Source organism: Alligator mississippiensis, chromosome 11 (genome assembly GCF_030867095.1).
Source record: "Alligator mississippiensis isolate rAllMis1 chromosome 11, rAllMis1, whole genome shotgun sequence".
In the NCBI taxonomy this organism is placed as follows: Eukaryota; Metazoa; Chordata; order Crocodylia; family Alligatoridae; genus Alligator; species Alligator mississippiensis.
The window spans coordinates 61,823,441-61,847,437 of NC_081834.1; the positions used below are offsets into that span (position 1 = coordinate 61,823,441).

Sequence of the window (23,997 nt, forward strand, 5' to 3'; positions counted from 1 at the left end):
CTCATCCATTCGACAAGGCTGCTGGATGGACTCGCGCCCCCTTGCCCCAGGGTTGGATTCAGGCGCTGTCTTGGCATAAGGGATCAGGCAGCCAGGCCCAGCAGTGGGGTTTGGGGCTGTCCAAGCCAGGTGCTGTCGCCAGACTGCACGGGGTCTCCTGCGGAGCAGGCTGAGCCATGGGTAGGGCCACCTGCCCCAGGCTCTGCAGCCTTAAGAGGCAGAGCTAGGACTCAGCCTCCTCCTCGTGGCCAAGGTGAAAGTGGTTGCTCCTTATTGCCCGTTCACTTCCTTGCTGCTCTGCTTTTGTCTCTGCGCTCTGACTCCACAGTGCTCATCCACGACTCCACGCTGCCCCTACCGCCCCTCGCGCTGCTCATCCCTGCGGGCACCAGTGATGCTGCCAGGGAGACCCTGAGAGGATCACAAGTGACTCCCGGGCTCTGGGTGCAAGGCTGAAGGGTGAGGAGCTCAGGTAGTCTTGTCCTTGATCCTTGAGCTCAAGGGGAAGGGCCTTACAGGGAGTGGACGCATCTTGCAGAGCAGTGCATGGCTTTGCAGGTGGTGTCACCAGCAGGCCTTTGGCTTCTTCAGCTATGGGATGTTGTTCCAGAAGACGCATTGTTGGGGAGACTTGGGATCCACCGGACACAGGAGGGAAGGTCACATTGCAGATAAGCTGGCTAACCTAGCGAGGAGGGCTTTAAACCTGGTTTGCCAGGAGATGGTGACCAAAGCCCTGCGGTACTTAGGGAAATGGGTGACGTGGAGGAAGCAGAATCAGGACGGGGAGAAGAGTCAAGTTAGTGGGCTGTTGCATTTCATTGTAGCCGTACTTGTCTTTTGTTCCTTTTATTCAATTATCTGTATTGTTTCTCTTTAATGTCTATAGCCAGCAGTATTAGCAGTACTAGGAATTAGAGTTAGTATTCTTTCAAATTAGTATAGTTAGTTGGTAGTTAGCACTCATATTTATTAGCATTATGAGGACATAGTTGCCCATCATGTTAACAATAACCCCCTTATTTCCTAAGCATCCTGGCCACAAAGGAGCAGTTCACAGACTGTGCCGGTCCGCAGCTTGCTGGGAGTTTTCTCATGTCTGCTCCTCCTGGCTGCCAAGTCTTGCAATCTGGATCTCTCTCTCCATTGCTGGAGTATTTTCCTGACGCAGGACAAGGCCTCCAGTCCCCCACACCCTCCTCCCTGGGCCGTCCTAGCGCCTGGGCACTGAATGAGCAGAGCTCTCCCTCGGGGAGCAGTGATGCCGCTCGTCCTTGCCTGCTCCTCGGGGAAGCAGGACATGGGGACTGTGGGCAGCGCTGAGCTGGACGAGCCCCTGCGGCTTGCCCACGTCCTGCTGGGGACTTGTTTCGAGCCTGGGGGAGAGGCTGGGCCCCAGGTTGGTTTCTGTGAAATATCTGCTGTGTGTGCCTGTGTTGTTTCACCGCTCCACCCAGGAGCAGCACAGACCATCCGCACACGCGGCCTCAGCCTCACCAAGGCAGTTTGTGCCTGAAAGTCTGCAAAGAAGAATTTTCCCACCTATTTATTTGGTGCAATAAAAGAGATCACATTCACCCCAAGAGCCGTGTCTGCCCTGTCCTCACACCAGGACACGAGCTCACACCCACCGCCGGAAGTCAGCGGCAGAAATTCACGTTTTTTCTGCGCGTGCCCCGGGCAGCCGAAGCGCGGGGCAGCGCCACTTGGGGCATCTTCCCCTGGCTGCTGTCCCGAGCAGACGCTCCTATCTCGAATTCAGTCGCCTGTGTTTCACTAAAGCACGTTTACCAGAAAGACATCCCATCCTGATTTGAAGATGTCAAGAGATGGAGACTCCACCTTAGGTGGAGAGCACATACTTATCCCAAATTACAGCCATTGCAAGGTATAAGAATTACCTGCTAATTACAGACCAAATAAATACACAGTGCAACTTTATTGATGCAGCATCAGTCACACACACATTAGATATATTCTATATCTCTGGCTTGTCAAACACACGGCCAGCGGGCCGCCAAGCCATTTTCCGTGGCCCGAGGTCCCTCGCTGGGGACAGGCGGGTGGGGGAAGGGAGGGGAGCTGCTCACCCCTCGGGGCTGGGCTCATCGCCCCCGCGGGCGGCCGGGCACCACGGTGAGCGGGCCCGTACAGATGAGGGGCTCCAGTGCAGCGGCCACCTCGCTCCGGCCCCCCTTGGGCAGCGCCAGCTCGTGGGGCTGCTCTGCTCGAGGGATGGGGATATGAAGCCATTTATTTCTCCCCTTCGGTCTCTGGGGCAGGGGCTGGCTGGATGCAGAGTGGGTCCCTCCCCGCCTGCCCCTGCCCACCAGCAGCTACCATGAACCTGGCAGTATGGCCGCACAGGCAGGGTCTCTCTGGCCGGCCCAGGACAGAGGGTGTAAAGGGGTCTTTGTCTTGGGTTATAATAACTGACTGGCCTGTGGGGCTAGCTGACAGCGCTGCCCATGTGGGACCCAAACCCAGTAATGGCTGGGCTGCCCCAGCCATGACACACAGACACCGGGACTGGCCCCAGGAGACAAAAGTCCTAGTCCTGCCCTGACTCCCCATCGGCATTTGAGGTGCACTTGGCATATGATGGCAGCACCTGCACGTGTCAGGCTGTGCCGTACATATTATGACTATACCTGATGGGTGGGGGTCCATGTCGACACCACAGTATCACTACATCGTAATAAAATGGCGATTTTGAATTGGTGAGTTGTTTTTAACTTCACCTGTCTCTGCCAAACTCGTTTTTCTATGACTAAAATTAATTTTGGCTCTATTAGCCACAGGGCCTACGCTACGCTCAAAAAATGGCGAATCAGAGGAAACGAAAACTGATGCTGAATGTCGAGTTTTCAGGGATAGTTGGACCGCTGATTTTTGTGTTGTTGAACAAAACGGGAACATCCTGTGTCTGATTTGCCAAGAGAAAGTGGCTGTCGGCAAGGAGTACAACGTGGAGCGCCGTTATTCTACAAAACACACAAAGAAATGTGGCAGTGCGGTGGGGCGCAGTAGACTTGCTCGGGTGAAGTCTCTAACACGGAGCATGACCGGGCAGCCGTCTGCTTTCAGAGCTGCGAGGCAGAAGTCGGAGGCAGCGACCACGATCCGTCTCCTGATATCCGAGGCAATAGCGAAGAGAGGGAAACCACTGTCCGATGGAGAATTTGTGAAAGATGGTTTGGGCAGATTTACTGATAAACAGTCAATCCACACGTCCAAGCCTTCATTCACAAGCTGCAGTTGTTTCAGAAACAGTTGAATAAGAAGAATGTCACCCATCTCACAATACCGGGATGTGCTGGGACTGTGACCCACGACAAGTTTTCTGCACCGATCGGCCGTCCGCTGGACGAATTCAAACAAAGACGTGCGGATTTCAGGGAACGCAGCGATGAGCTGGACCTGTTTGCAGATGCATTTGGAGCGGATGCCACCGATGTTCCTGGCACGACATCTATCAAAGACAGAAACACCCAATTACTGGTGGGGGCACATTTCTCACAGGCGGGCCACTCTCTCCCCAATCTCTCAGTCCTGATCCTCCCTTAGCTTCCCGCAGGAGCAATGACTCGTTTTTACCTACACTGCTGCCATGCCCCGAGGTGTCACAGGGCTGCCCTCTGCCGACACGCAGTGTTCATCCAACCGGAGCTTAAAAGCAGAATTCAAATCCACATCATGGAAAACTAGTGTCACAGGCTTACTGAGAATACCGGAGTATGTAAGTGCAGGACGGGCTTTGCAAGAATTGAATCTCAAAGGAGCATCTCGGTTAGACACCTGTAGCAGGACTACAGCCCACTGGTTCAAACTCAGCTGTTTTGGTTTTTCATTCCAGTTTATAGTTGACTAACACAGAGCTTGGACACTGGAATGACATTTTAAATGAGGAGTCCAGCCATTGACTACGAACTTGGAAAAAACTCAGTTTAAGTAGAAGTCTGGGGACAGAAGGATTAACATTTTATCTTTTGTATGTTAGGAGCTCATCTGACTCCCATTACCATTGCACCCACGTGCCTTACAGCCTACGGTGGATGTATCTTCACAACTTCCCCGTGAGGTAGAGAAGGATCATTCCCACTCACGGTCAGCGCACTGAGGCACGGAGGGACAAAAGGATGTGCCCAAGGTCAGCAGGGCAGGCTGTGGCAGAGGCTGGAACGAAGCTCAGCTTTCCAAAGTCCTTAGGTAACCGGTGACCGTGTTACCTCTCGGTAGAGCTTGCGTCTCCTCTCCTTTGCATGAAATGCAGGAGTAACCACAAACGCATGAAATACGCACCAGAAAGATAAGATTGAGGGCCAATGTTTCTATGATGAGGAATAGGAATGACTGGATCATTTCTTTTAAAAATTAGGGGAAAAGCCTCCATATGTTTCTCTTTCATACACCTCACTGCAGGATCACCATGCAATACAGCACAGCTTTGCTTCCCAAAGGCCAAAAAAACCCAACAATCTTTCTGTCTGCAAAACAATACAGTTTAAGTCTTTTCAAAGGTTTGGCTTCATTCAAATGATTTACATGTGTTGTTTCAGAACAAGACACAAGAGGCATGCAGAGGAAATGTATAAACTCAACACAAGTCGCACCTTCGACTAATTTAAGTTATAAAGTTAAAGTAAAAAAAAGAAAACGTTTTCTATCAATGACTAGACAGAGATCAATAGGATAATCAAGCTGCTTTAAAAGCCTACAGCAATCAACAGTAATTGGATGTACTTTTGCTGTCATTTCATCATCTCTCATATTTTTAATTAGTCACCAAACTTCAACTAACCTTTGGCTGGCTTCTGGGTAAAAATTAGCTTCCAGAACCTAATGACAAGGTGGTGGAGTGGTTAAGGCGACAGGCTATTAATCTTTTGGGCTCTGTAAGTGTGGGTTCAAATCCTGGCCTTGTCATGAGTTACTCAGGGCTGAACCACTGGCTGTCCTTCTGCTGACTTCCCTAGGAACCAGACTGTCAAATGGTGAAAGTTGGGCAAGTGTATGCACTGGGCATATGTGTGTTTTGGGGGCTCTGGGCTCCAGGCAAGTGGGGAAATGTTAGCAGCCACACCTGCCATGCCCACACCAGGCCAGCCCACATAACACACATCCTACCTCAAAAAGTCGTCACTTCACAAGAGGTTGTGGTGGAGCAGCGCAGTGGGAACACCAAGTGGGCACTGTGCTCCCCACACACCTTGTCATCCCATTCCCAGTCTGGCCTTTCCCCTGGCGCGGCTTAGAAAGCCCCAGGAGTTTGGGGGATCTTGGGGCGGGGGGCACTTGGCAGCAAGCTGAGCAGCTGCCTGGACAGGCACCAGGAAGGAACAACCCTCCCCAGTAATGGGATTTCTCTGCCCTGCGCGCGGCAGGTCTCACCCCGCAGTGTTTTATCATGCACCCGCGTTCACCCCGCTGGCCCTTTTGCTCCAGCCTGACCCTCTGATCCCTGCGCGGCTTGGGAATGTCTTCCATTTTCTGCCGCCCGGGGGGGATTCCCTACCCAAGACGGCTCCCGTGAAGAGCACGATACCGTGTGGATGAGCGCCTGTTGGTGATGGACAGGAGGGGTTTCGGAGCAGGGGGGACCAAAGGGGTTACCTCGGTGCAAGTCCTCCTGTCCTTCCCACCAAGGGGCGGAGGGGACACGTGCACTCAGGGCCCTCGTTATCCCCCACGGGTGGTAAAAGGCTGTAAATTATTGTAGCCATTTCCCCGAGATGTTCGTCACCACCCTTCCCTCCGAAATGTCACACAGAGACATTTGGGGGGCAAGAGAGACGAGCGTACATTCGAGTACGCACAAGGAAGAGTTTTCCAGTCCAGGCTCACAGGTCATTTCCAGATATTTCGTACTTTCTTAAATCAAATGGCTCTTTTTTTGAACCCGAGCATCCCTGGGGAGAAGTAAAACCAGGCCAGATGGCAAGTTTCAAACGTCAGCCTTTCCATACAGACCACCGTAGGCAGTACGAGTTACAATCACCTCCGAGGAAACACTGGCATTTCTGCCGAACTTGTGCAGAGCTGGAAGGGTCTTGCTCAGACTTCCCCAACAAACTTGGAAACATTGTGAGATGAAGCTTGTTGGGCTGACAGTGTTTAAATCTTTGACCTCAGGAAGTGCTCCCCAAACTTTGCCTCCATATGAAAGACGCTTACACCAGGAAACTACGGCTATGGACCGCACCCAGAGTGGTGGTGGATGGGTCCTTCTCGGCCTGGAGGGAGGTGGGCACTGGGGTCCTGCAGGGTTCAGTCGTCGGACCGGTATTATTTAATATCTTCATCAGCGATTTGGACGAGGGTGTGGAGAGCACTCTCTCCAAGTTGGCTGATGATACCAAGTTATAGGGGAAAGTTAGTACACCGGAGGGCAGGAAGCAGATTCAGGCCGACCTGGACAGGTTGGATCAATGGGCAGAGAGAAATAGGATGCAATTTTAATAAAGATAAATGCAAGGTACTCCACCTGGGAAGGAGCCCCAGCACACCTATAGGTTGGGGAGTGTCCTTCTCAGCAGCTCGGAGGCAGAGAGGGATCTTGGAGTCATAATTGACTCCAAGATGAACATGAGCTGGCAGTGTAACGAGGCCATCCACAAGGCCAATCGCACCCTGTCATGCATGAGCAGGTGCATGACTAATAGCTCAAGGGAGGCGATGCTCCCCCTCTACGTGGTACTGCTCAGGCCGCAGTTGGAGTACTGCGTCCAGTTTTGGGCGCCGCGCTTCAAGAGGGACGCGGGGAATCTGGAGAGGTCCAGAGGAGGGCCACTCGCATGATTAGTGGCCATCGTGATAGACCCTACGGGGGGAGGTTGAGAGAGCTGAATCTCTTCAGCCTTCACAAGAGACGGCTGAGGGGAGACCTTGTGGCCGCCTATACATTTATTAGTGGACGTCAATGGGGAATAGGGGAAGCGCTGTTTCCTAAGGCGCCCAAATCACAGACACAGCGCGTGAGACAAGCAGCCTGCACAGGGAAGAATTTGCATTTGTTTTAATCCGAGAACATTTAACAAGGATGGCCGCATATGTAGGGAACAGATAAGAAAGGCTAAAGTGGCGACCAAACTTAGATTAGCAACAGAAATCACGGACAACCAGAAGTCCTTCTTTAGGTATATGGGGAACAGGAGGAAAATAAATGGGAGTGTGGGGCCATTGCTCAACAACACAGGAGAGCTGGTTACCAGCACCCAGGAGCAAGCTGAACTCCTGAATGACTACTTCGCCTCGGTCTTTCACTGGACCAAGGGGAAAACAGCGCCAGGTGGAGTACAGGATGAGCACGGCAGGAATAACTGCCTTCCTACTATTGCTGTAGAATTGGCGTGTGATCAACTAAAAATATTAGACATGGACAGGTCAGTGGGACCAGATGATCTTCATCCAAGAGTGCTGAAGGAGCTGGCCAAAGTCACTGAGGACCCCTTGGTGAAACTCTTCCACAACTCGTGACGCTCTGGAGAAGTCCCTGAGGACTGGAAGAGGGCCAATGCTGTGCCCATCCACACGAAGGGCAGGAGGGAGGACCCGGGTAACTACAGGCCACTCAGTGACCTTCAGTCAACTGAAATGTCAGAGGTATTGCCAATTAGCAACAGATGCAATGAATCTCCTGCTCTGTTCAGCATTGCTGAGGCCTCCCCTGGGGTCCTGTGTCCTGGTTTGAGCCACACGATTCAAGAAGGCTGTATCGGGAGTTGATTATGCACCAAGTGCTGAGATGCAGCTGCTTCTGGGGTGGGGCATGCTGGAGGCTAGGTCTACAGCACCCCCTGTCATGAAAGAGCCAGGTGCCTGGCATGGGTCATGGTTGATGCTCTCCCAGGGTAACCCTGGCAGCATCGTCATCCTCTGCTGGGGCCATGGGGTAGAAGGAGCAGTTCTGCACAGGAGGTGGTAGGGATCGTTTGGGGTCCTGCCCCGCCCCCACCTCAGTGGCGTGGGCAATGCCTTTGGATCCAATGCAAGGAGGCCAATATTTCCCAACTACCTCCAAGCCTTTTTAAGAACAGCAAAGCTCACAGGGATGCACTGTATTGCCCAAGGATGCATTTAGGGACACGGTTCAAAGGAACCTCAGCCAGCTTTCTGTTTTGTGTGCTTATAACTAACTGCAGCTCAATGTTAGCCTGTAGACAACTCCCTGGCTGATGCAAAGGAACAGCTAGATGTTTCCCTTGCACCAACATTGACTGTGCTGCGAAACACTTGAGGCCACTTTTGAGATGCAGACTTCCCTGCTGCCACACTTCACAACACTGATGTCCAAGTTGGAGTTGCTAAATATAGAGACTCCCCTCAAGGAGTTCACTGGGGGTGATATGCAAGTCTCACACCACTAGCATCCTCCTTCATCTGCACCGGGTATTACTTGAAAGCTGCAGTCACGGACCAGGACACTATTGCCCTAGATATACAAATGCAGAGCAGAGATAGTTCCCACCCTACAGGAGCTTGCAGTGCAAGGACCTGGTTTCACAAAACCCAGCAGCATAGAGCCAAAGCAGCATCTCGGAGGCTGCTGCCAATGTAGTGCCAGACCCCGGCTGTTCCCAGCTTGGGCGAGGCGAGAAGGGTCGTGCAGTCATCGTTCCTCCGCCCTGCACAGCCAGGACCAAGCACAGTGACAGTCTGCAAGTTCCTGAAAGAGGCAAGGGACTGCTCACTGGGCGTCTGCCCCAGATGGAGCACAGGCCGGACCCTGGAGGGATACGCCACGTGCAATGTGCTGCACTAGGGAGCAGCTCTGTGTCTAAGGCACAGTTTTCCAGAGATCCCTGGATGCAGCAAGACTCCAGCTTTCCCCACTGTGGGCCTGTGCACTCATGGCACAGCAAGACTCAGGGGCGGGAGCTGTCCCTGCCATGTTTTTACATGATGAACAACACGCCCAGGCACTGCCCTTCTCTTCTGGCAGGGCTCAAGGTTATGGCAGCTCTAATGCAGCCTTCTGTTTAGTACCCAGAAATGGGGCTCCAGCAGTCCACCATCCCGGTCCCTTGGATAGCGATGTGGTTATGAACAGTTCTTGTGAACACATGCTCCTGTCCTGTTAACAACAGGGCTAAGCAAGATGCTGCTCCAAGCTGGACTGTCTCCTACAGCTTAGTCCCTCTAAGTAAGATCACCCATATAGTAGCCAAACATCTGGCTTGTATTTTATTATGAGTTTTGGCTTCCACATGGAGAGTCATTTCCTCTGAAGCATACACTCAATATTATGCAAAGGCTTCCCATGCTCATTCTCCACCGCTGCCAGGCACTGTGCTCCGTAGGATCGTTCCTGCAGTACATGGCAGGAGACGTAACAAGTGGAAGAGGCTGCAGATCTTCAGGGTGATCAATAACAGTGTCCTGGAGATCACCGGGGATCTTGCTCCAGAGGACCAGGCGCATGGGAGCTCTGTCGCCCTTCGGACGTATGCAGCCACTCGTGGAAGCGTCCAACCCCCAACCGCTACACGAGCTGGGCCTGGGACCCGGGAGTCCAGGGGTGGGAGCTGCGACCTTGGTGCCCATCGAGGGCAGCCACAGCTGTCCATGCCCTGCCATCCCCATGGGGCCTCGAATCTGCATGGGCTTTGCTCAAGCCGGTGGGCACCAGCCCAGTGTGAGTCCTGACCTGCCCCAGGCGATCTGCCCCAGCCCAAAGCATGCTGGGAGATTGCACCAGGCAGCAGAGCCAGGGGGCCTGAGTTATCTCCCTGCTCTGGGAGAGGGAGTCGGGGGCAGGCCAGGAGCCCGGACCCCTGAGCTCCCCTTGCTCTGGCAGGGGCTGGAGGGTTACGAGGGGGATCGGGGAACCCAGGCACCTGGGTGCCCTCCCGCACCCCAGCAAGCGCTCACCCACCTGAGTTCGGTCTTCAGCTCCCCCGCCACGTCTCTGCCCCCCACGGGGAGAAGAGAAGGGGAAGCAGAAAAGCTGGATGGGGAAAGGGCAAGAGGGGCTGAGCCCAGGGCAGGGCACAAAGCACCTCTGCCTGGACGCCCTGCCTTGCGCTGGGCACCAGGGGCGCCCGCCCCAACTACATCATCCCAGCCAAGGCTTTTTCTAGCCGGGGCTTCAAAACCTCCAAGGATGGAGATTAGAGAGCCTCTGTGGGAGCCTGTTCCTGTGCTTTACTAACCGCCTCCTGAGCTTTTCCTCTGATCTAACCTAAACTTGGCTGGATGCAACCTGAGACCAATACCCCTTCTTATACCTAGGCCAACGTCTGCCCGCAAAGGCCAGCCACCTCTCCTATTCCCGCTGTACCCAGCCTGACACCCCCACAGCCAGCTGCAGCTCCTGTCCCCGCTATACCCAGCCCATTGCCCCAGAGCCAGCTGCAGCTCCTACCCTTGTTTTCTGCAGCTGGTCACCCCTGCCAGACCCAGCCACAGCTCCTACCAATTATACCCAGCCTGACGCCCCCCAGATCCAACTCGGGGCAGCAGGGAAACTGAGGCAGGAATGGCGTGACCCGCAACCCAGCAGCAGGTTTCCAGCAAGTGGGGTGAGCACCCAGGTGTCCGGGTCTCCAGGCCGTGCTGCCCTCTGCCATTGCTAGGTCAGAAATCTGAAATTATTGTACGGGAAGCTCAAATCCATGGATTTTCTGCAAAACTATCCTACAAAAAAAGCGTGCAAATAAATCTTGTTCTTGCCGTAACATCCCTTTGCCGTATGCTGTTCTCATCACGTCCTCAGTCTTGATCAACAGCTTCTTGGAGGCGGTGGTGGCGGTGGCAGGCCCTGCCCCGGGCCCACACAGCGCGTCCCCAGCACCGCAGCCTTGGGGAGGCCATTGACCAGTGCCGTCAAGCCTGGCTACTCACACGGCTGGTCCAATATCTCAGCCCGAGCCCAGTCTGGCCCGCTTGCAAGACAACTGCCGAGTCCTGTCCCCAGCAACGCTGGGCTGGGAGCGGGGGAGAGGAGACTTGTCCCCACCTGGATGTGGACGTGTGCAATGTGCCCAGATGTGCTTCCCAGATGTGGGGGTAGCAGCTGGCCTAGAGGACCTGCTGCAGCTGGAGCCTTTGGCTGCACCAGGCCAGGACGCTGAGGGGGTTGAACCCTGACCCCATGATCCCGGCGGGGACGTGGTCAATCCCCCGCCCCGGGGCACCTGGAAGAAGGCCCCGGCCCAGCCCCGTCTCCTGGGACTGCAAGGGCGGGCAGCCGGCACTGCCCCGTGCACAGCACAGAACCGGGGGCCAGTTTCAGGCTGGATGTAAGGAAGAATTTCTTTATTATCTGAGCCCCCAAGGTCTGGAATAGCCTGCCGCCGGAGGTGGTTCAAGCACCAACTTCGAACACCTTCAAGAGACATTTGGATGTTTATCTTGCCGGGATCTTACGATCCCTGCTGACTTCCTGCCCCTGGGGCAGGGGGCTGGCCTCGATGATCTTCTGAGATCCCTTCCAGCCCTAATGTTTATGAATCTATGAATCAATGAATTCATGCCACAAAAAAATGCGTGTGCACTTTGAAGATACAGCATCATCTGTTGAGCATCATGCACACAGGGTCGGGACCAAGAGCTTTCAGCGTTGCCCAGCCAAGGTCATTGCAGGCCCGGCTGCCCGTGCTCTCTGGCCTGCTCTGTCTTCCTGGACATGGTCCTGGGGAAGACTCCGAGCAAGGTATCCTAGAGGGGACCCTGCCGCAGTGGTCAGGTGGGATGAACGGGGACCCTGATTTCTTGCCGTGACCCCAGTGACTCCAGTGCAAGAAGGAAAAGATGGCGGGATACAGCAGTGCCCTGCAGAACAGGGCCTGTGACCAGCCATGGCCTCTCCAGGGGAGTTCAAGCCCTGGCACCTCATGTGCACGTGCTCTGGTAAGATGCTCACGGCAGGACTGGTCCTGAGCACCCAGAGAGCAAGGGCAGGATGACCCGGACATTTCCCAGGTCACCTTTGTATCCCATGGTGACATGAGCGGGGAAGAGGGCAGGTTTGGATCCCACAAGCTGCCACAGCGCTGAGGGACCCCATGTCCTCACATTTACTGGGATCTCTGCATGTGTCAGGCCAGGGAGCTGGACCCCAGAGGTGAAAGCTCCCACCTGGACGGTACCTGCATAGAAATCCTGATGTGATCTGCCACCTGAAACCTGGCCTGACCCGGCCTGAGGAAGGGGTCAGACTCCTCTGGGAAGTGGAGGGGGAGAAAACCCTCAGGGCAGATGGGAAGCAATGACTAGGGGAACGTGCAGGATGACGTGCTAAAGCAAACCCAAGCACCTTCTCTTCAGTGAAGCCCTTATGTGAGCCCAGGAAAGGTTTCATGAGGATTTGCAGAGAGCAGAGAGGCCTGAGGATCTGGCCCCGGGGCTCGGGGTTACCCAGGACCCTGCCCCAGGGCTGTCCCTGTGCTTCGCTGCCGGCCCCAAGAGTCACGGTCAAAGGTCGTCCGGGGCCGGGGACCCCCGCAGGCCAGGCCAGACCCCCGGCACCCACAGCCCTAGCCCCAGGGGGGGATGAACACTCTGGTTACCGTGGCAATGGTCCTGTTGCTTAAAAGTGTGACATCACAATCCCCAGCCTAACTGTCAGCCCGGCTCCGCCCAGCGAGCTCGTGGCATCGCCGCAGCCAGTCGCACGTCCCGGTCGGCAGTGTTTGCGGAGTTAGTTGATTCGCTGTTAGTTGGTTTGTTATGTTTGTTAGGTCGTTAGTTCGATAGTTTGTTATTTCAGTAGTTCATTAGTTCATTCATTCGTTAGGTAGTTCGTTAATTTGATAGTTTGTTACTTCATTAGTTCGATAGTTTGCTAGTTCAGTAGTACATTAGTTCAGTAGTTAGTTCATTAGGTAGTCACTTCTTTGGTTAGATAGATCGTTAGTTCCTTCATTAGTTAGACAGTTAATTAGTTCCTTAATTCAGTAGATCAGTAGTGTATTTGTTAGTTAGTTAGTTAGTTAGTTTAGTTAGTTAGTTAGTTCAGTAGTTAGTTTCCTGTCGTTCCCCACCCGAGCGGCGGGAGCGCACGCCTGCGGGAGCCGTGAGTGCCCGTTCACGGGACTCACGGTGCCGTGGTGGGGCAGAGGCTCAGGCTGCGCCAGGCCCAGGACGCGGCCCCGGGCCTCGTCCCTGCTCTCGCCAGCCCGGCTCCTCTCGCCCTCCTGCAGCTCAGGCCTGTGTTTGGTGCAGATGCTGCGGCGCGAGAAGCTGCCACCGCTGCGCCTGCACTCCAGCACCCCGGGTGAGGGCTGGGCACGGCCCCCACGGCACCAATGGGGGTGGGCGGCACGGGAGGCTTCAGGCCCGGCAGGGTTTGCCTGGCAGGCCAAGCCCCGCTGTGCCAGGTCCAACCTGGACAGACCCGGCCCCGTGCCCCCAGCTGTGCCCCCTGCTCCGCACCAGCCAGGTCCTGGAGACGGGGAGCAGGACTGGCCCCCACGGGCTCCTCACTCTGCCCCGGTCCTGGCCCTGCCCCTGCCCGAGTCTTGCCCGTGGCAATGGCCCTGCTGCCCTCTGCTCCCTTGCAGGGGGGGCCACACGGGCTCTGGGACCCCCGTCCTCACAGCGGTGCTCAGTCCCCCCAGCCTGATGCTCAGCCCTCGTCTCCCCTCAGCACCAGATGCCACCCTGGGCGCAGGCAGGCGGGCAGCAGACAGGCTCCCCGCCATTAAGGGCGCTGCGGATTTACCTCCCCTGGGGGCAGGCCAGGAGCGGAGGGAGCCTGCACCCGGTGAGTTTGGGTCGCCTGAGCTGGGGGGCTTGTGCGGTTGTGTGGGGACGGGGCAAGGTCTCTGCATGGGGGCACCCCCTCTCCCTCCTCGGTCTCCATTCCCAGGGGTCGAGCTGATCCAGCCCCTCCAGCCCCACAGCACTTTCTTCCACCCTCCAGATGCCTGTTTGGGCCAGGAGACCCCTCCCCAGCCTTACTGCCCCTCATCCCTTCGTGCCCTGGCACCCACCCATTCTGTCAGCAGAGTGGGTGCAGCTGACGCGATGCCCCTTGTCTCCCCAGGACCAGGAGCAGTGCCGGGGGGTGTGGAGGGGTAGGGGAGACCCTCCCAGCTGTGCGGGGCAGCTCTGCCAGGGCCGAGATGTGGCCGGACCCTCCCGCTGCCGTGAGTCTCTGCCCTGACCAGGGCTGTGTGGGGTCTGATTTGGGGGTCAGGGGTCTCTCCCCAGGTGCCCTGTGCTTCTCCCACCTCCATGCATGGCATGAGATCCCGGGGGAGAATCTCGCTCCCTGCCGACTCCACGGGACCTGCAAGAATAAGGGAGGGGGTTGTGGGCTCATCCCCGATCACAGGGACAGTCCTTCCCAAACCAGAGTGTCGGAGGGCACCTGGGACCCTGATTGGGAGGTGGGGGCTCACCTGAGATGGGTGGTAACAGCCAACCCCTGGCACCCTCAGGACCCAGGCCTGTGAGCCCTGCCCAACCCCAGGGCTCTGGGGGCTGCCATCCCTGCACCCTGGGGAGATGGGGAACTCGCTGCCCAGGGGAGTCCATCGCCCCAGCAGCTCTTTCCTTCCCCAGGTGGAGAAACCCCGTGGCAGGCAGCGCCGTCAGCAGGTGAGCGGGACCCAGGCAGGCTGGGGGCTGCGAGGGAAACCGAGTGGGCTGGGCATGGCTGCATGGAGGGGTGGACCAGAGGGACAAGGCTGGGGCTGGGCTGGGGGATGACGGGTGAATGCATGGCCAGAGGGACAGATGGGGTCAACCGGTGGCTACGTGTGCAGACAGGCCATGGCGTGACGTTTCCCTAACCTGCACCGTCTCGTTTGCTGCAGCTGGAGCTGGAGGCGCTTCGGGCCCGGCTGGCACAGGCAGAGCAGGACATGGAAACTGTGCTGTCCTGGTAGGTGTGGGGCTGGGGAGGGAGCTCGCTGTTCCCGTTGTGCGGCACAGGGCTCGGGGCACAAGCCCAGGGCCCATCCCACCTTCTGTGCATGTTTCTTCCTGGGGAAGGGGTGTTTTCTGGGACGGCACCATCCATCTCTCTCAGCCCAGTAATGGTTTTTTGTCTCCACAGCGCACGGCAAAGGGAGGAACGGCTCCGGGTGAGTTTGCATGGGGCAGGAGTCCTCAGGGCTGTGGGGCAGGGGAGGGAAGAGGCTGAGGCCAAGCTTGGCCAGGCTGGGGGACATCCCAGAGGCTGCTGAAGCTGGGAGCAGAGTCCCGACACATGGCGTGTGGGGAGAGGAGGGACCTGATGGGTGCGCAGGGAGTTAACGCTGGTGGGTGCAGGGCCCGATACGCTGGGCGCAGGCATGGGCAGGCTCTGACGGGCTGGGGGGATTCTCGTGCAGGCCCAAGTGGAGGCGCTGAGGAGCCAGAACCTCTTCCTGGTGCTGGCCCTCAAGGTGCAGAGGGAGCAGGGCTGCGAACAGGACGACAGCCCCACGGAGGTGAGTCCTTCTGCATGCCCCTGCCCCAGGGGAGGGGGAGTGTGCATGTGCCCGTGTGCGCACAGGGCAAGGCTGGCCCCTGCTGTGCCAGCCCCGCAGTGGAGGGGGCGGGGGGTTGCCCTGGGGGGAGGGCTTGTGTGTGCGGCGCTGGGCACCATGTGAGCTGTGTGGATGGCACAGTGGGACCGGTGGGGTGACAGGTCTGTGCTGCACTGACCTCCCCTGCTCCCTGGGTTACTGCCCCCCAGCCTCCCCACATACTCCACCACATGCCAGCGCTGGCCCACGGGCTTGATTTTCTCTTCACTGCTATGTTACTTTTTCATTTGCACCAGACTCCCATGGATATGGAGGAGATGGCGGAGGAGTGCTGGCCACCCTGGAGAGGTAAGTGGGGGACAGAGAGGGCAGGGTGAAGTGCAGGGATGTCCTGGGTAGCTGGTGGGCTCTGGGCCATGCTATGGCATGTTGCAAGTGGTGCTGTTTGCAGGTAGGGGAGTCCTTCCTTCTCCGGTGCTGGTGGGGATGGATTCAGTCCAGGACCCATTTCTGACCAGCTCCTTTTTGTGCAACCAGGAGCATTAGCCCCTGCCAGGAAACGGAGGCAGGGTCCCATGAGGTCAAGGGGACGCAGAGTTTGACAGAGGCGAGTCTTCGTTTGAGTGCTCGCCTCCATGACGGGCAGGGGTTCTGGAGAGAGGGGAGGCCGGGGCATGGGCTGGTGGAAGTGGTAGGGCTTGGGGGTTTGGGGTGTCTGCGAGGTGACCAGTGTCTCTGCCTCCCACCCCCAGTGCTGACACGGTGGCAGAGGGGAGGAGGCGAAGGTGGGGAGCACTGAGCAGGTGAGTTGCCAGGACTTCACCCCAGGGGTTTGGAGGTCAGAGCTTCTGGTCCAGGTCAGGCCTGCTGGGACAGAAATCCCCGCTGAACCAAGTGTGAGAACCACGTACTGCTCCCAGTTGAGGAGACTCTCCTTTACCCTTTGGTTGTTCCTGGGTGTGAGCAGAGGGGCCGAGATCCAACCCCATCCCGCTCACACTAGTTTCTTCTCACCTGGCCTGCACCCCACCCTGCGCGTGCCCTGATTCTGCCCTTCTCCCACAAGTTTCACCTGGCCTGGATGGTCCCGTGCTGTTTTGCCCCCAGATGAACAGCTGAACTCCTCCCCTCCCCATGCCCCTCCGTCCTCCCTGTTCATGATGCATCTGCCACTGTGATGAGCACCCCTGAACTTTCACTACAGTTTCTATACTTCGAAAACAGCTTTATATGTTTTAAAAAATATATTTTATCTAACCAAAGACATAAAATAGGTTGTTTAGGCTAAAAAAGATCGCTTGTTGCTTAGTTGTTTAATTGCTGGCCTCGCTAAAAAAAAAGCTATATCAACAAAGTCCCAGAAAAGGAAGGGGGGTTACTTGGGAGAGAGCTGGAAGGGGGGTTACTTGCTGGGCTTGCTACACATTTCATCACATCAACAAGTTTAACCTGTTACATAGCTATATAAGGCAGACGCCCACTGGGGTGGGGGTGCTTACTTTATAAACGATTGCCAAACACCACTTTTTACACAAAAATAAAGATTACGTTGGATCCTTCACTCCTGTGTGTTTATTGACACAAGCGCACCGGACACGAACTCACTGTCCTTTGGAGACAACAATTTCTGGCGACCCAGATGGGACCCTAGCTGACTGCCTTGCCCGGTCCACCTTTTCGGCTCCGGCAACAACTGTGGACGGCGCGAGGGCCAGGCACCACCGACCTTATACGTCGGAGGTCTGACCGTCTCCTGGTTGCCTGACGGAGTCGTGGAGGGGTACAATGGCGCAACGCTTGAAGGACCAACTTAATCGGGTGGGGCGAGGGAGGTTTCAACGGACTGGTGAGTACTTCTTTCCATATTTTGAGCAGGTTGGGGAAGAGACGGCTTTAAAAGTTCCGACCGTGTAGACGCCCTAGGCGAGTGAGATCGGGTGGCAGCCCCGTGAGCTCCCTTTGATCAGTTTGGTTCTGAGGCTGAGCGGCGGTCGCCGTCCGGTAGTCGGACAATGGGAAGTAACCAGTCCAAGATTCCACCCTGCAGTCCCTTAGGATGCATTTTGAAAAACTGGCCAAAGTTTGGAAGCGACCCTATGATGAAACAACAGATGATTCGGTATTGCAATACATGTTGGCCACAGTACCAACTTGTGGATGCTGCAGCCTGGCTGGAGAACGGGTCTTTGGATTATAGCACAATCTTGCAGTTAGTTGTTTTGTAGGCACCAAGGGAAGTGGGATGAGATGCTTTATTAGAGGCATATATGACTTTGTATAGGGATGGGGTTACACAGAAGTCGTGTGGGATATTTAGGGGAAGCGGGGTAATGGCTTTACGGGGGGTCACCACAGTATGTCCGGAGGAGCCGGAGGAGGGAGACGTGCAGTTGCTAATTGCTCCCACGGCTCCCCCATCTTATCCTGTGAGCCCTGCGTCACCACAGGGGACTTCCACTTTCTGCGCAGAAATAAAGATTAAGTTGGATCCTTCACCCCTGTGTGTTTATTGGCACAAGTGCACCGGGCACGAACTCACTGTCCTTTGGGGACAACAACACCAAGTCTCTGGACTCGGGCCTGCACATAGGATGCCCGCCAAAAGACTTTGGCACAAATTACAAATGGGCACCCACAGACTCCCCACAGTTGGCATTGGGAAATGGTCCCATACTTCCCATCCCACCCTGCAATTCCACCATCTCTAGGTCCTTCCCATGGGAACAGCACTGAGAGAGAGTGCATTTGGCATCTGCCTTTCACCCTCTTCAACGTGGGGACATCCTACAACACCTTCGTGGCTACGAGTTCCAGAACTCCAGCATGACGGGGCTCCAGCACTGTGCCCTGACCTGTCGGCAGTGGATTAATAACCGTGTGTCCTTCCATATATTTCGATGTGATATTTTTCTCTGTCTTAGTAAAGGTGGTTCTTGATGAATGTGCTCCACATGTTTTGTTTGCCCCCGTTTCCCCATGGGTGAGGTCAGACAGGGGATTCCCTGCTTTCGTGGGTGCTGATTTCTGTGAAATCATGAAGGGTGCAGAGAAAGGGAAGAGGTGCCGAGCCATGAGAGCCTGAAGTCAGTCAGATGTCGGGTTCTAGATGAAATAAGATCGGAAGACGCTTGTGCTCTGTCTGTCTGTCTGTCTGTCTATATATTTGGAAAGCTTATGCTCTCAATGCATATTTGTCTTATTTAATTAGCTGATAAAGGTGCAACTCTACCTTGCTTTATTACTGAAGGAATCAATGGCCCATTTTTCCAGGCACTGCGTGGCATCCTGCTTACACTGCACAGCGGTACAGCCTCAGCATCTCCACCTCATCACATTGGCATGCTCCAAGGATGTGGCCCCCAGCAGTGCCACAGCAAGGAGGGGGGCAAGTGGGACGACTGCCCTGGGTGCCGAAGCGAAGGGGACGCCGAGAGGCGCTCCCCAGCTGGGGCGGGAGCAGGACGGAGCCGTGAGGGGCTTATCTGGGGAGATAGGGATGGGAAAAGGGTGGCTTCTGCCGCTGCGTACACTCCTGGCAAGCATGGGGGGGTTCCCCCCTGATCTGTGCAGGGGGCTAGGGCGGGCTGCCACTGCGGGGTTTGTCCCAGGCATCAAACTTTGGTGCTTCGGCACTGGCCTCTAGGGTGGATCTACCTAAGCCACGTTCTGGGTTCCAGATCTCCGGGAGTCTCCCCAGCCTGGGCAGCCCCCCTCCCAGCCTAACTCCTCCCCTGCTCAATTTTCCTTCTTTCCTCCTCTTTTTCCCTGTTATGCGTTTAATTAGCTCATAGAGCATACTGTTATGTATGCATGTGTCATGGGGTTGTAATTCCTGGGTTCATCCTGTGCCTCAGGGTACCTGCTGGCTGTTGCTGGGGGCTGTAGGGGCCGGAAAGAAATATTTATTCCCCTTAAAGGCAGAACCTGGCCTCTGATACAGTGCTCAGTTCTTGGTTTGGGGCCTTCCTTTGAAGCCTCAGAGAGCAGCTGGCTATTTCCAAGCTGAAACATTAAGGAAAAGGGGGGTAGCGGCAAGATGACACAAAGTGATTTCAGGTGGTAAAGACCCAGGTGGACTGCGAGGAACTACAGAAGGATCCTGCATGATTGAGTGACTGGGCAATGAAATGGCAGATAAAAATCCAGCATTGATAAGTGTAAAGTGATGCAAATGGGCAAAAATAACCCATGCTTTACCTATTATGGGCTCTACATGAGCTGGTACCACACAGGAAAGAGATCTGGGAGTAATTGCGGACAGCTGGCTAAAAAATACCAGCTGGATGGCTAAAGAAGAGAATTGTAAATGAAACAAAGTCTCAGGATTCCCCTTTACAAATCCATGGTGCCCCCACACACTGAAGACTGTGCCCAGGTCTGGTCCCCGCATCTCAAGAAGGAAATCGAAGAACTAGAGAGGGGCACCAAGAATCATGAGTGTCACAGAGGGGCTTCCTTCCACATGAGAGCCGGTAAAAGAGGCCAGGTCTATTCAGTTTAGAGAAGACCTGCTTGAGGGGGACCATGTGAAGGGTTTACAAGATACTAAATGGGGAAGAGTAAGTCAATAGGGATTTATTATTGACTCTCTTGCAGTACAAGAACTGGGGTGCCAGGATGAAACTAGTAGGGAGCTGATAAAGGTGCAACCCAGCAGGTCATTAGTGTGGGACCCATTGTACCAGATGTGGTGGAAACTGTTCAAACAGGGATTGGACATATTCTTGGAGGAAAGGGGCATCAGTAGGTATTGAGCACAGGAATGAGGGGCACGGCCTCTGAATCAGGGCTTCCTAGACCTTAAATGCTGGAGGCTGCAAGTGAGAAACCATGGATAGCCCTGGTCAGACACAGTTTACTCTCCCTTCCAGCATGGTGCCATGGTGCGACACAAGAGACTGGGCAATACAGACCTGTGGTCTGACCCAGTATATAGCACTTCTGTGCTTAATTCAGCGTGGAGGAGATGGCTTGGTGCCGTGAAGGAAGGAGCTGGTAGTTCGGATCCAGGACTCCTAGGTTTCATCAATAGATCACTAGTTCTGGGATCCAGGACTCCTGGAAGTTTCATCCTAGCAGCTTGGCTAAAATGCTAGGGGGCCCCAGCATCAAAAGCCTATGTTCCCTCTCTGCAGCTACATCCCCATGGGTTTGCTCCCCCCAGAGTAGTTCATGCCCTGAGTGCAGCCAGGCAGGGTCTGTTGCCCCCTTATGAGCTCACAAGGACCCTCCCATTCTGACCTCACCATGATGTCACTCCCTGACTACCTCCTAGGGCCCAGGGACCCTCAGGTGGGCAGTTGCCAAGAAAGAGGTGGAGGAGGGAGGTTGTTATATCTTCTGCTCCACCACCCTGGCAACTTACCAGTATGGATTTTCTCGTCAAATCCATCCTGGTTTTACTCGTATCTCAAGTGGGCTTTTGGCTTTGCAGGTAGGTGGGGGAGCAGAGGGGAGGAGGCTTCTGGGCTTTGCTGGATGTCTCCTCCTCTCCTTTCTGCTCCATGTGTCAGGATGTTCTTAACCCTCTTGTAGAGGCAGGGGAAACACCCTGGAACTGGGTCAATTAAGGCAGTTTCCTTGAGTCTTCCCAGGGATAACTGTTCCCCTGGCATGGTTTAGTACCCGCCTCGGGGTTGGGGCTTCAAGCCCACTTCCTGGAAATGGGAGGCTCCTCCCTAGCTTGCATCTGCGGCCGTATGTATGACTGAGGGCAGGCGAAACTTGGGGGCATCTTAACACCAAGTCTCTGGACTCGGGCCTGCACGTAGGATGCCCGCCAAAAGACTTTGGCAAGATCTGAAGCCCCTGGCGGGGGTGGAGGATGTTTGCCAGTTGTAGGGCCACTTATGGTTTGGACCGACTCATGAATTTAGACTCGATTCGGCTGGTTTGGCTTGCAACATGAAACATTTCTTTAAAAAAAACCCCGAACTAAACAAAACAAAAACTGTTTTTAGAGGCGTTGGGTGTCGGCTGCAACTGAGGCCGGGGATGGTGACAGGGCTGTGCTAATGCTCCTGCTGGAACGACAGGCTCCTGGCTAGAGGGTCTTGTCCCTCTGCTCAGGGTCCCCGTGGGGATGGTGGGACCTGCCGGGCGGGCACCAGTTCTCCGGCCCTGTGGGGTCCAGGGAGCTGCCCTCTAGCCCGCTGCTCTCTGTGTGTGCAGACCGTTCGTCGGAGGCTGAGGCAGATACTGGGAAGAGCCAAGCTGAGAGGTGAGTAGCCTCGGGCCCTGGCCTGGGGCAGGAAAGACCATGGCCCCCTGCCTCCTCCCAGCCCATGGGAGCCACGGAGGAGCAGCCAGGGCCCCGCTCACAGGCTGGGGGTGCCGGCTGGGGAGGGGCAGAGTCTCCCCAGGCCCACGCCAGCTCCTTCCTCTCTCCCTTACAGCAGCTTGGGGACACGTGGAGGAGACACCACCACGCCAGTGCACACAGTAAGCACTGCCCCGTGCCCCTGCAGCCTCCCGGGGCCTGAGGGACCCCTTTCTGCCAGGAATGGGGCTGGCTCAGGAAAGGGAGGAGGAGAGGGGGCAATGCAGCCATAGGAGATGCCCTCCTCTTTGTCCTGCAGCTGCCCCATGCCTGGGCACAGGCTCAGCCTCGAGCGCACACTGCAGCTGGTGGAAAGGAGGCTCCAGCACATGACCTGGCACCTGATGAGATCTGAACCCGTAAGAGCTGAGAGGGTAAGGTGCGGGGTCTCTGAGGGGGCCTGTTCCCAGAGGGGACCTGGAAGCCATGTTTTCTGTGGTCTTTGGGAGGACATGGCCCCGCCCCACGTCCCCCAGGGTCTGGACCGTGTGGGGCGGGGTGGAGGGGACGTGCCCTGCCCCGCATCTCATCTCTGCCATAGGCCCAGACCTGCATGTCCTGCACCATCCTGGATCTCCGAGGAGCCTGAGGAAACGGAGGACCCTGACGCTGCCTTCATGCAACCTCCCAGCCATGCTGCTGTGGGGGATGCCTTCATGGGGCCGTTGCCGTTGGCCTGCCTAAGGGAGACCTTTGTGCTTTGGGAGGAAGATGGCGTGGCTCTCCCCAGCCCAGCCTGGCACCCCCCTAAGTCCCTACCAGGACAGGCAGATGGGTGTCAGAGTCAGCCCATGCCTGTGCCAGTGCTGGAGCCGGGCGTTGCCCAGCGTCTGGACTTCCACATCTGGTGCCTGGAGCTGCAGCGCCAGCTGGGCCTCCCCAGCCCGGATACCAAGTCACTGCCCGTCTGATCCCCCCAGTGCCGGTCCGGTGCCCCCGTCCCACGTACGCTGAGAGACGCCGGCTCTGGAAGAGCATCTCCCGCACCCCTCGGGATTCCCGCGCAGCCCTGCGGGTCTCGCACCCGCTGCCCGCCCTGCCTGAGGAGGCGCCACAGTGTGAGGAGGCTGAGGCCGTGAAGACAGAGGAGCCTGGATCCAACCCACGGGATAAGGCCGCGCGGCCTCCGGGATTGGACACCCAGGAGCCCTGTGTCTGCCTCCCCAAGCCCTTGCCCTGCCGGGCCCTGAGGCTCATGAGCCTCCCTGAGGCTGCCCTGAGCCAGCCTGCGCCCCATGCTGACACCAGTCTTTACAGCAGGGGAGCCCGGAGACACAGCCTCCTGGGTCCCAGGGGATGGCTCCGTGTGGGAAAGAGACTCCCTCAGCCGCCCAGGGCCATCCTCGGGCGAAGCCTTGCAGCACGGCTGAGCCAGAGAAGGGCCCAGAGCACCGCCACCCCCCCCCGAACCCCTGCAGGCCACTGGGGTGCACCAGCCTGCAGTGGAAGCTGCACCTCCTGGCCCCAGAGCCTCCGGGCAAGCAGGATCCTGCAGACACCACCGTGTTGCCAGGGGAAGCCAGCACCAAGGTCCCAGACCCATCTGAGGATGTTTGCGCTTCCCAGGATGCGTCGGAGCGGCACCTCATGGGGAAGCAGCTGCAGGAGGTGACTGAGGAGCCAGGCCCGGCCTCTTGCCAAATGCCCTCAGGGGCAGAGACTGATCCAGGAAAGAAGGACCTGTCCCACCCGTGGCGTACCTCCAATGGAAGTACAACAAATAGCATCAGATGCCTCCTTCCCACCCCGGTGAGAGGCCGCCATGGAGGAAGGGAGCAGTGGAGCCTGGAATAGCCCAGGAAAGGCACCCAGCTGCCCCCTGCCTGGCACCCCAGAGGGCAGAGGGGGGCACCCAGCGGGCAGCCAGTGGCAGCTGGGAGCCGAGAGCTGCATCAGGCTGGTGGGCAGGCGCCTGACCTCCCCTACGTCTGTGGCCTGGAGGGAAAGCCAGCCCGTGCGGTCTGGCCAGGAGACTCTGGGCAGCTTGGTGCCAGCTGCAGCCTGAAGGAGCTTCAGGGGCTGCTCCGGAAGATCACAAGGGTCATGGCAAGAAGCCCCAAGGCCTCAACAAGCTCCATGGCTGGTGCAGGAAGGGGCCTCCAGCAGCGCAGCCTTGAGACCAGCTGGGAACGGGATCAACGGGTCTCCCAGCTGCCCCCAGGCTCCGAGATATCCCCGGGGACCGATGTCCCGTTATCCCAGACCTCCATGCCTGCGTGGAGGCACCGACCAGCCTCAGTGCTGCCCCACAAGCCAATC

At 56.5% G+C, this 23,997-nt stretch overlaps 1 long non-coding RNA gene across 1 annotated transcript; it reads left to right on the forward strand.

The window, feature by feature from the left end:
• The first annotated feature begins 14,506 nt into the window (after positions 1-14,506).
• On the forward strand, positions 14,507-15,336 carry LOC132243907 (uncharacterized). Its single transcript, XR_009455478.1, has 4 exons — positions 14,507-14,544; positions 14,763-14,830; positions 15,005-15,032; positions 15,282-15,336. It is a non-coding gene; the product is annotated as an uncharacterized LOC132243907 (long non-coding RNA).
• Positions 15,337-23,997: the final 8,661 nt, after the last annotated feature.